Raw genomic sequence first — 12,728 nt, 5'->3', positions numbered from 1 at the left:
AGTAGGCAATGCACAGTGGCACCCTGCTCTTGGTTTAATATTAGAAGTATACTTTATTTGGGGCGGGCAGAGCTAGCTCGCAACCAATATGGCGCTTGAGCCGAGAGCCCCCCGTCTCCGACACTATCCTGGAACATATCCTGCGTGTGGCTAATATATTAAAGATCTTACCTGCCTGATCTGAGTCCCTCGGCTGCTGCGGGCGGTGCCTGGTGAGATTCTGGCTGCTGATCCTTGCTCGTTGGGCTGCGGCGGGCTGTGGGGCCTAAGCGCACAAACGATCCATGTAAAACAAAGCCTGCTGTGGCGGAGTGCGGCAAAATTGGATCTGTGCCCCCGAGCGGCGACGACCTGCTGGTTGCGGCCCTGGTGTCTGACAGCACCATCGGGTGACTTTCCACTTGACTGCTGCCTCCTGTTGGGGCCTGATATCCTCCTGCTTGCAGTGGCGAGGGGCACGCCGCCTGAGGAGCGAGACGGGACGACATGCCCGGCAGCGGTGACGCGCTACGTGAGCGCCCGGCGGGCCTGTGGAACTCTGGTGCCCGGAGGCTGCTCTCTGCTGAGCCGCAGCCCTGTGTGCTGAATGGTGGCGGAGAGGGCTCCCCTCGAGATCTGGGAACAGCGGAGGGCACTGGTTACTCAGTCGGTGGCGGCCTGTTATAGACGCGCCTGCCGCCCGGTCTCGCCTCCGGGGATTCGGCGGCCTGCCTGCGCTTTGCTGCTGTCCCCTGCCGCCTCCGTGTGAATTTGCGGTGGAGAGACTGACGACGGGGGCTTTGGGAGACACTACCTGCGGGTACTCACTGCTGCAGCTGTGATCGGCCTTCTTGGATGCTGCGGGGGCTGCTGGCGCTAGAGACCCAGCTACACCGTGGAGGCGACTGGATAGTGCTCTGGTGTGCCGGGAGGGGGCCGAGAGGCGCGGCTGTGCCCTTCAGATCTGTGCCACATCTGGATCTCTACAATTCCACACCGTTGAGTCACCAAGGGGCGCATCACTACATTCCGGCGGTAAGGTGGAGTGGCATGGGCAGTATTGCGGGAGCTCATTGACATTGGGCGCGAGCTCTGAACTGGCAGTGGGGCAGTCCTCATGGAGTGACTCTCCCTCCTGCCACTGCGACGAGCACCCCCGCCATCTTCTATAGCTCACTTGAGAGCTGTTGAGTCTCACAGTCCATGCCTATCAATAAATCAATCACTACATTTGTAGAGCGCACTACTCACCCGTGAGGGTATCAAGGCGCTGAAGGGGGGGGGGGGATGCTGCTACTGCTCGAATAGCCAGGTCTTGAGGTGTCTCCTGAAGGTGAGATGGTCCTGGGTCAGTCATTGGTGTGCAGGAAAGGAGTTCCATGTCTTGGCTGCCAGGTAGGAGAACGATCTTATTCCGGTGGTGGTTCTGCGAATCCGTGGGATGGTGGCGAGGGCGAGGCTGGTGGAGCGGAGCTGGCGGGTGGGGGTGTGGAACGAGAGGCGGTTGTTGAGGTATTCGGGCCCATGTTGTGGAGTGCTTTGTGTGCGTGGGTGAGCAGCCTGAACGTGATCCTCTTGCTGACGGGGAGCCAGTGCAGGTTTCTCAGGTGGGCGGATATGTGGTTGCAGCAAGGGATGTGGAAGATGAGTCGTGCGGAGGCGTTCTGCATGCGCTGAAGCCGTTTCTGGAGTTTGGCTGTAGTTCCTGCATAGAGGGCGTTCCCTTAGACCAGTCGGCTTGTGACGAGGGCCTGGGTGACCGTCTTTCTGGTTTCGGTGGGGATCACTGGAAGATCTTATGGAGCATGCGCAAGGTGTTGAAGCATGAGGACGGGACTGCGTTGACTTGCTTGGTCATCGTGAGGGAGGAGTCCAGGATGAATCCCAGGTTGCGAGCGTGGTCCGTGGGTGTTTGTGCGGTGCCCAGCGTAATGGGCCACCAGGAGTCGTCCCAGGCGGATGGGGATTGTCCGAGGATGAGGACCTCCGTCTTGTCCGAGTTGAGCTTCAGACAGCTGTGCTTCATCCATTCTGCAACATCTTTCATCCTGTCCTGGAAGTTGGCTTTGGTGGTGAGAGGGTCTTTGTTGAGGGAGAGTATCAGTTGGGTGTCGTCTGCGTAGGAGATGATGTTGATGTTGTGTTTGCATGCGATGGTGGCGAGGGGGCTCATGTAGATATTGAAGAGGGTCGGGCTGAATGAGGAGCCCTGGAGTAAGCCGCAGATGATTTTGGTGGCCTCGGAGTGGAAGGGAGGGAGGCGGACTCTCTGGGTTCTGTCGGAGAGGAACGATGTGATCCAGTCCAGGGCCTTTCCTTGGATCCCAGAGTTGTGCCTAGTGCTAAGTATTACAGCCCCACTTGGCGCCTACCGAACATATTAGGAGATTAGTGCTGCGGGCCACCCGGGCGAGGTTCCAGCGGCTGTGATGGTCGCCTGAGAGGGGTTGCTGGTGGGATTGATGCACTGTCCCTCTCTTTTTCAAGTGGGATATCCGCCTGATACCGGCTGCGGAGACGTGCCCTGCCCGAGCTGCCCTGCTGACTGAAGCCCATGCGCCTGCTGCTCATTCGGTTGGTGGGGTGCGAGTTGTGACCCTGGTGCTGGTGGCCCTTGAGCCCTACGTAATAGACCCTAGTTTGCTGGCAGCGGTGCGCCGCATCGTCGAGGTGAAGGAAGCTCAGACGTCTCTTGATACAGAACACAAACAACTGGGCAGAGTGATCCAACTCCTGCAAGACAAAATTGAGGACTTAGAGGCCCGTTCCCGGAGATGCAATCTTCGCATTACGGGTTTGCCGGAATCCACACAGACCGGGAATATGGAGATATTCTTGGAAAAGCTCCTATAATCACTACTGGGAGACACAGCCTTCTCAGGGATGTTTGTCGTTGAGAGAGCGCACCGATCCCTGGGCCCAAGGCCAAAACCAGGGGCACCCCCGCGCCCAATAATTGCTAATCTGCTAAATTATAGAGACCGTGATGTGGCACTGAGAATTGCCAGAGAGAAGCAACCACTGACCTATGAGGGCTCGACAATCTCCCTCTTTTCTGATTTCACTGCAAAGGTGCAGGAGGCGCGAGACAGTTTGTGCCAATGAAACGCCAGCTTCAGGAAATGGACGCAGACTATGCAATGCTATACCTTGCTAAGCTGCGGGTCGACAGGCAGGGGAGGTCCATGATCTTTACTGACCCCAGAACTCTCCAGAAGGCCCTTAAGGAATGGCGCAGGGAAAGGAAGCCATTCCCGGACCACGAACAACAAGCTGATGCTATGGAAGGCTCCCTGGATGAACAGGACTGAACTGCGGAATCGCTCGTTGAGTGGTACACGACAAAATTCTGTTGCTGAATGCTTGAGAGGGAGAGTCATTAGAGTTTGCTGTGGGGGGCCTTTTTCAGGGACCACCTCTGGCTAGTGCGGTGCCTCCTGTGCTCTTCTAACTTTCCTGTGGGATAGGGTGTGAGGGGGATTTCTTTAGTTGACGCCTGAGCTACATTATTTGCTGCCTCCAGTTGAGGGGCGCCATTAACGTTGTTGCTGACTTTATTTCCCGGTCCTGCCGAAAAACTCTTTCTCCTGTTACAATGACAAGCGCTTGGACGCTTGCAGGTGCTCAGAAGTTGGAAACATAGATCTATAGCTGTGCTAACTGGATGGGGGGTTCCTTGGGAGGGCACGAGATCCTGTTGTATCATGAGAGTGTCTGGGCGATAGCTGAGACCACACGCTTTCTATCTTTTTGTTTAGGGGACGGGGGGCCCTGCATGGCAGCATGATGCATTTGGACTAGTTGTCTCCATTTCCTCTACTGCCGGCTACACACGCCCGTGTGAATTACACTTCCTTGAGTAGGGTTTCTTTTTGTTTTGCACCTTTTTGGGGGAGGGGAGGATGGTGCTTTTGGGACATGTGGTGGGACGACAAGAGGGGACTGGTGTGTTGGGGGGAAGATCGCGGCCTAGTTGGGGTAGGGCAGGCATGGGTGGGTTTCGGGTGGGGGTGCTGATATATGCACGGGCTACACCACACTGACATTTATACCAACTGCTTTTCCCGGGATGGCACGACCGAGTAACACTTTAGATACTATTACATTACTGACATGGAATATCAGGGGTCTTAATGACCACCGCAAAGTTAGGCGAGTCCTACACTACCTCCTGAGACATGGAATTGATGTAGCGCTACTACAAGAGACCCACCTGCGTCTGGACAGCCCGACACTGCTATACAGAGGATTCTTGAATAATGTACACGCGGCGGGATTCACTTCACACGCTAGGGGAGTTTTAACGTGGGTCAACCCTAAAGCATCACTGAAATTTACCCCAGTAGCAACGGACAGTGAGGGACGGTACACGATCACGAAATGCACAGGAAAGGGTATGGAGTTCCATATAGTGAACACTTATGCACCTAACTATGACCACACCACTTTTTACACTGATCTAGCTGCTAGGGTTCGAGAACACTGATGGACACATCCTCTGGGGGGGTGACTTTAATATGACTAGACAGCCCTCACTGTACAGATCGGACGGTCCTGATCACCGCCTAATTGCCTCTGCCAGGGTGTTAGACGTGGAGATGATGAGACTGGGGTTGCAAAATATATGGAGATATCGACATCCATCTCAGGGGGGATACACACACTATGCAGCTCCGCACGACATTCATACTCGGATCGACTATTGGTTGACCACTTCCCATCTTCTTTCCCTGGTCGGGGCGTGTACGATCCTTCCATGCACCTTTTCAGACCACTCCCCTGTTCTTATCACATTTAACGTGCAGGTGAAATGTATCCCACCATTCGCCTGGCGCTTTCCTCCTTACTTCCTGTTGAACGACGCCTTCAGGGAAGAACTAGCCACTGCCATTGAGGAATTTTTCAACACAATGTTGGGTCTGTCGACTCGTTCTTGACGGTGTGGGAGGCCTTTAAAGCATTCATACGGGGAGTCGCCATCTCTAAACATGCCGGGGTTCTTAAATCCATCCGGGGACGACTGACGCTTCTGGAGAACAGGCTTAAGGACATTGAGGCACATCGCCTATGGGGCGATGGCGAAGTCCTAACTCAGGAACTCGCTCAAACGCTGCGCGAGTACCATGAGGAGGCTGACTCAGAGATCAAGCACCAGGGAAAGTATGCCACCGCACGATCCTATGGGGAGGGAGAGCGCCCGAGTCGGTTTTGGCACAGCTGACCAAACGGCGTAGGAGTGGTACTGCAATTCCCGATATGAGATCTCCACAGACAGACGAGCCCCTATCTAATGAGCAGATCGCGCATTGTTTTCTGGAGTATTATACATCTCTAAACGCCTCTAGAGGCCCTATCCCGGAGGAACGCATTCTTGACTACTTGACGCATATCGAACTGCCCTGGCTGTCTAACTTGCATTGCAAATTCCTGGTTCGACCCTTCGAACGTGAGGTAATAGTTTTGGCCCTGTCGGCAATGAGAGCTGGGAGTGTGCCGGGTTGTGACGTATTAACGGTGTCATTCTACAATACATATTCCGACCTCTTGATCCCTCAACTATTGACGCTCTTTGAGAACATGGCTGAGTCAGGTGAAATGCCCCCCACGATGCCAGAAGCAATACTTATTGCAATCCTTAAACCTGGGAAACCCTCTGGAGACTTTTCTTCGTACCGCCCGCAATCATTATTAAATGTTGAAGCAAAGATATTTGCAAAAATAATCGCTAACCGCATCAACCCACTGGTTGCCTCCTTGGTCTCCCCTGAACAGGCAGGCTTCGTTCCCAGCCATAACCTCACTTACAATTTGCGGCATTCCAACATACCTGCCCAGATGTCTCCGCTGTCGCAGTCTTTTTAGACACGGAAAAGGTCTTAGACTCTGTCGAATGGCCTTTCCTGAGACAAGGCCTGAGCTGCATGGGGGTGGGGGACCTCTTCCTCCCACTCCTGAACACACTCTTCTCGTCCCCTACGGCCCGCGTTCGTATTGTCTCTTATCACGGACCCCATCAATATCAGCCGTGGCACAAGGCAGTGGTGCCCCCTTTCCCCTATACTCTACGCTCTAGTGGCAGAACCTCTTGCGTGTGCTCTACGCGAATACCATGCATATCGGGGTATACGGTTCCCCACATATAATTTGATTGTGTCCAAATATGCAGATGACAGGCTATTATATGTCCGCGACACAGAGATAAACCTACCAGCGGTGCTACGCGAAGTGATATTATTCAGCTCCTTTCGGGTATCCACGTAAATTGGAACAAATCAGTCATGTTACCGCTCACTCCCGCCACCAAGAGATTTGAGCCGGAATATCCCATTCAGTGGACCACAGATGCGGTACGGTATTTGGGGATCCGGCTACACACAGATTCGGAGGTGGTTCTCAGGGAGAACTACGGGGTGGCTGTCTTCAAGCTTGAAGACTATATTACCAAGTGGATCGGCCTCCCTTTGTCCTTGATGGGCCGCATTTCCCTCATGAAAATGATTGCGCTGCCCCGGTTTCTGTTCCTGTTCAGCAACATACCCATGGTCCTATCTAGCCTGTTTTTTCAACAACTACACTCGCTTATAATTCAACTGGCATGGGCTGGCAAGCAACCCATAGTTGCGTGGAAAAACCTTATCCCTCCTTACGCTGAGGGAGGTCTGAATGCTCCGTACCTTGAGCTATATTATCGAGCCGCGCAAAGCGCACATGCATATCATTGGATACACAGCCCTGCGAATATTCGGCACATACGTATAGAGTCGATTGTTGCTGCCCCGGTTCCTCTCCCTGTACTGATGTCATGCCCTCGCGACCGCCGGACGGGTTTCCTGGACTCCCTGAAGGTAGTTACCCATGCCTAGCATCACATGATGGATGCACAGGCCTGCACGCTATTATATGCCCCGAAGGCCCCGTGGCCTGGTGTTTGTGGCTCGCCCCATGCAAGGACAAAGGTGTGCTGGAAGCGTTGGCTGCTCTGGACTTTACTCACATGGGTGACTTATTCTCGGATGGTAGGGCTCATTCCTGGGACAAACTCAAATCAGGGGACAACACTCGCTCCCTCCTTCCCCGCGTTCACGCACCTAAAAACCTGCTAGGGGAAGACATGGCGGAACCCCCGGTGGTCAGGACATATGATTATATTATTAACGCCAAGACGTCGACTAAGCTAATAATGAATCTATATCGTATCGCTCTCTCTGAGAGAATAACTGACTACGTTAAGCCTCGTTTAGCGTGGCAGACTGACTTAGCTGTGGAACTACCTGATGAAACGTGGCACTACTGTTGTGCTAATACCAAAAAAATTATCACTCTCCGGTCGCCACCGGTTGCTGCACTTCAAGTACTTAAACAGGGTTTATTACACCCCAGAACGGCTCTATCGATACAGACTTCGGGAGAGCCCATGTTGTGAGAGATGCGGTGTGCAGCTGGCTGATTTTTTACACGCGTCCTGGTCCTTCCCTAGAGTTTTTGCCTTTTGGTGTGCAGTCTATGAGGAAGTAAATTGAATCACGGGACTTTCACTACTCACTACTCCACTGCTAGCTATTCGGGTTACTCAAAGACCATTAAGACAGAACATAGACGACTGGTCGACATTTCCTTCCTGGTGGCCAAGAGGTGCGTGGCACTTTCCTGGTTGCGTGGCCCGGTGGCGAGGCTTTCCCAGTGGAATAAAGAAATGCTTTACTGCTGCACACAAACTGAGTTATATAATGGCTTACTACCTCCCCGCAACAGGCCCAAAAACTTCTGGGCACTGTTTCTGGAAAAAAGACCTGATCCTGACATTTCAAATGCACATGAGCCTGACACGACTTTGATGGAGGGGAGGTCGCACATTGAATCCCCCCCCCCCCCCCCACTCTGGAGAATAGGTGCTTACTGGTTATGGGGGCTCCTGTTTTTTTTTGGGGGGGGGATCCAGTTTGATATTCCCTCGATAGTCTACACCAGGATGTGCTAAGTGTGGATATGTTCCTATTATGTGTAAGCCCTAATTTTAGTTTCGGAAATGCTGTCATTCTACTTGATTTGTATGTTTATACTGCATTGTCGATGATTCATGCTTCTAGTGTCTGTGCCTGTATTTCGTTCTACTCTGTTTCTTTTTTGAAATGCCAATAAATAAAACATTTTTTTAAAAGTATACTTTGTGTGTTTATTTTTTTACAAATCAACATGAGAAATGAGGGTCAGATAAAAACAGAAACCTGCAGCTCTTTTGTAAAACCCACAGTCATTATAATGTTACCCCTGTGTTGAAAAAAAAAAACTGGCATCTCCTACCTCCAGAGAAGTGGAGGGTAATCCACTCCGTTATAGATATAGTATACTGTAAAGCAAAGGGCGCTGCTCTGGGAGGTATTTGCATCTTTTGGTTAACATTGTGGTAAAGTGAAAACAGAAAAACATCAGCTGTTTAAACCCAAAGTTAAATGTAGGTCTAAAGGACTTTGAAGCATTATGGGGCTCATAAAGTTGAGTTTGTATGCTTAATCTAAGATTTTGTAATATTTAAAAATAGTTCTGTAGTTACTATCTTCATTGTAATTTGCATACTCAGGGCCCCATTAGGATGTCAGGCGGAAAATCACCCGACTTCCATGGACGTAGATCACGCACCAAAAAAGACCGACTGTGGCGGTAGCGGGTGAATAATAACCGCCCGACGCTGGCGGTGACGATCAAAAAACGACTGCAGCGGTCGGAAACGCAGCAGAAAAGCTACAACCCGCCGCAAGCATAGCAGAGGCACCACACGGGAAATTAGGAAATCCCCGATGGTTCCGATGTACAATCCGCTGTTTCCCACCGCCGCGGTCGCACACTGGAGTGAATGGGAGAGCCTGCGGAAGAGCTGCAGTATAGCCACCACAGTGGATGATCCATACAAAACATGGCGGACGATGCAAAAACACCACAACAAAGGCAAACATTGCATAAATCAAACTAGTCATGCCCCGAATACACCAAACACATCCCAATGAAACAAATAAATGCCAGACAGAAACATACAATTTCCCGAACAACTCCCACAACACACCTGACAGCAAAACTCCATTGGGACTCACCCACATAACTGAGTATCAAACCAGCCCCTTCAATGACCACAATCATTTGCAACACTCCAGAAGTGAAGGGCATAAACCAGGCCAGACAGGAGAGGCAAGAGAACACAACACACTCACCACCACCATCACACCAGCACCAACAACCCCACAGTACATAACACACCTCACACACAAACACCACACCCACAACCTACACTCTTGTGCCCACAAGCTCTTTGCACACTACACACCATGACATCCTAGAAAATGCCCAAATTCACAGAGATTGAGTTGAAAGTCATGGTAAATGAGATAGTGAGAGTGGAACCACAACTGTTTGGTAGCCTGTTCCAACAGACACCATTAGCTACAAGGACCCAAATGTGGCAAAGGATAGTCCAAAGGGTCAATGCAGTAAGGAACACCCCGCGAACCAAGGAGGAGATCATGAAGCGGTGGCATGATCTCAAGAAGGTTGTCAAAGAAAGGAGGAGCAAGAACTGGGTGCTGGCTAACCAGACTGGCCGTGGCCCTCCTATCCCTCAGAAAACATTCACACCATGGGAGGAGAAGGTGCTTGCCATACTGCATCCTGAGAGTCTCACAGGAGTAGCCGGGGAGTGGAGGCTGGTAAGTACAAACAAATATTAACAACATACTGATATGTACTTTCTTGCACAACCAAAACCCCATTGTGTTGTATACCCTCACCTAACAGGTAGGTAGCCATCTTGCCTGGGAAGCCTGTTTGGGGGAGGGAGACGTGTAACACTTATCCAACATGCCCCCTGTCCCACCCCTAAGCAAGATGTAGCACTCTCCCCCACCCAGAAGCACTTGGGAGCCATTGCATTGCTCACCTTCAGCAAGGGAGTACCCCAGGGTTAATGTTTGAGCCCAACCTTATTTAACATCTATGTTGCTCCCCTGGCCAATCTCCTATGGACATATGGGTTTATTCCCATATCATATGCTGATGATACGCAGCTCCTCTTTCCATTTAACAAACTCACGGTTGCAGTCCAGTTGGCCTTCTCAAATGGGATGAGGGCCATATCCCAATGGATCGTAAATCACTTCTTACAATGCAACATGGAAAAGACCGAGGTAATGTTCTTTGGAGATAGCTTATAGTTAAAAATCTGGGCATTCGTTTGGATCAGGCCCTTAGCCTAAAGGAGCATGTTGCTCTGACTGCTGGCTCATGTTTCTATGCAATGGGCTTACTTCGTCAAGTCTTCCCATTACGCCCTGATTCTACCTATAGAACTCTAGTCCAGGCTTTAGTACTAAGCCGCCTGGACTATTCTAATGGTCTGCTGATCTCGGCTAACGAAAGCTCACTCAGCAGACTTCAGGTAGTTCCAAACACAGCAGCACGGCTTGTCCTGAATGCTCCTTGCAGGACTCCCTCCCATCCTCTTCTTGTAAAGCTCCATTGGCCTCCCATTCGCCAACGGATCAAGTTTAACACCTGTTGCATTATACACAAAGCACTGCAGAACTTGGGCCCTTCTTATCTTTCGGAGAAATTTCTGCCCTATGCTCCCTCAAGATGTCTCCTTTCTAGTGGCAAACATCTCCTGGAAGTGCCTTGTATGAGAAGGGCTAGACTAGGAGGGAAAGTTCTCTCCTATCTTGGCCCTCGTCTTTGGAATGAGCTCCCCCTCTCTCTTAGACAATGCTCTGAACATTTGATATTCAGAAAACTGCTCAAAACCTTCTTGTTTGGTATTTGTTAAACTGCTAAGAACCACTGCCTCGTCGCTCAGTCTGTTTAAGCACAGAGATACCCCTCCGGCGGTCAATTCTAGCGCTATATAAACAAATAAATAAATACAGAGACACAGCATGTTGGACATACAGGTGCCGGCACAGTAATTGCTTGGCTGAGTGTCTCTGCGCACCCCGGTTGTCTGACTCAGTGTGCACAGTGCCCGCCCACCAAGACGAGATCACATCACTGCACTTACTGTGTCCTTACTCTTGTTCATTCACACTGAAATCCATATATGCACCACATGGCACACAACCACACTTGTGCAGATCTATATTTTGTTGGTGAGTCCATGTACCCCAATGCCACACACATGACATACAGATATGTTCACAGGACATGCTCATTGAATGCTGCCCAGACATGCACACAGTGAGTCTATACACAGACACAAGTCGATATGTTATGTATGTGGTGGCAAGACATGCATAAGACTGGAGATGTGTGCAAGTCACAGAGGGGGTTCAGTGCAGTCATCCTGCATCCTGCATGTGTGTGAGATTAGCAGGGACCCTGTATGCACTCATAAATGCATGCAATCACATCAGCTTAGCCCATGCAGAGTGCCCATATGAGGTGTACCCCAGGGTGGGATGGACAGAGATTACATTTGCTAATGAGTCTGTATCTTGCTACTGTACTGATAGATGTTGGTACATGACACTGTGTCACTGATCATTTCCCCCTCTTTTCTCCCATGCCTGCAGCTCAAAGTACATTGCAGCAAAGGTGCGAGCCCTGGGGGTATCTAACTGATGACGCACCCACTGCCACAAGAGGTGGTATGACATCAGCAGGCTGGCAAAGAACGTGGCAGAGATGACCTTGGGGCTGCTTCCGTGCACTGGGCGTTTGGCACGGCGCAGCATGACACCATATCTTGGCAGTGATTCATCCTGTTATTCTCAACAACAAAGGAGTGACTTTAGTGAAAAAAAGGTGATAATAAAATTAGAATCACAAGATAACGCTTCACTGTATGCTGCACGCGTGATCAATACTCACACGCGTGCAGGGAATACAGTCAGGCAGTCTGAGAAGTCCCTAGGGGGGCCCGGGCGACAATCTTCAATCAGAAGAAAGTCAAAGCGTTCTTTAGTCACCATCCAATGGGAGGGGGGAGGACCTAAGTTCTTAGAAGGACCCTCACTCACCACTAGTTGGTGACATGCTTCATCATCGGGTCCCCGCTGGGGTGACCGAATGTCTCCCCAGCGTGCTACGACGCCTGATTACAGCGGAGCAGGATGTGGTGGGTGCAACAGTGCCCAAATTAGGAAGTGACTAAACGTGGTAGTGCAAAAGTGTATTAAACAATTAAAAAATGCAGAGGTTGTGCCCTTAGAAAATTTTTTAATAATGGCCAACCCGCATTGGTTAAAAACAAAGTGTGCGGACTCCCACGGTTCTTAATTAAGGAACCGGAGTCCTAAGTCAGAAGTAAAATTTGGTCGACATGTTTCAGCTGTTAGAGTTGCATGTAGCTCAGCTTTCTTCAGGACCTACAACAAAAGTCCTCCGGTGGTATGCACGCTCTAAGGTGCACCCTCCCGTGAGGCTCTAAGTGTGAACATTTTTTGTAAATTTCATTTAAAATTTAAGAGTTTAATACACTTTTGCACTACCACGTTTAGTCACTTCCTAATTTGGGCACTGTTGCACCCACCACATCCTGCTCCGCTGTAATCAGGCGTCGTAGCACGCTGGGGAGACTTTCGGTCACCCCAGCGGGGACCCGATGATGAAGCATGTCACCAACTAGTGGTGAGTGAGGGTCCTTCTAAGAACTTAGGTCCTCCCCCCTCCCATTGGATGGTGACTAAAGAACGCTTTGACTTTCTTCTGATTGAAGATTGTCGCCCGGGCCCCCCTAGGGACTTCTCAGACTGCCTGACTGTATTCCCTGC

The sequence above is a fragment of the Lissotriton vulgaris genome, chromosome 4_1 (genome assembly GCF_964263255.1).
Source record: "Lissotriton vulgaris chromosome 4_1, aLisVul1.2, whole genome shotgun sequence".
In the NCBI taxonomy this organism is placed as follows: Eukaryota; Metazoa; Chordata; class Amphibia; order Caudata; family Salamandridae; genus Lissotriton; species Lissotriton vulgaris.
This window is presented reverse-complemented; position numbering follows the sequence as displayed.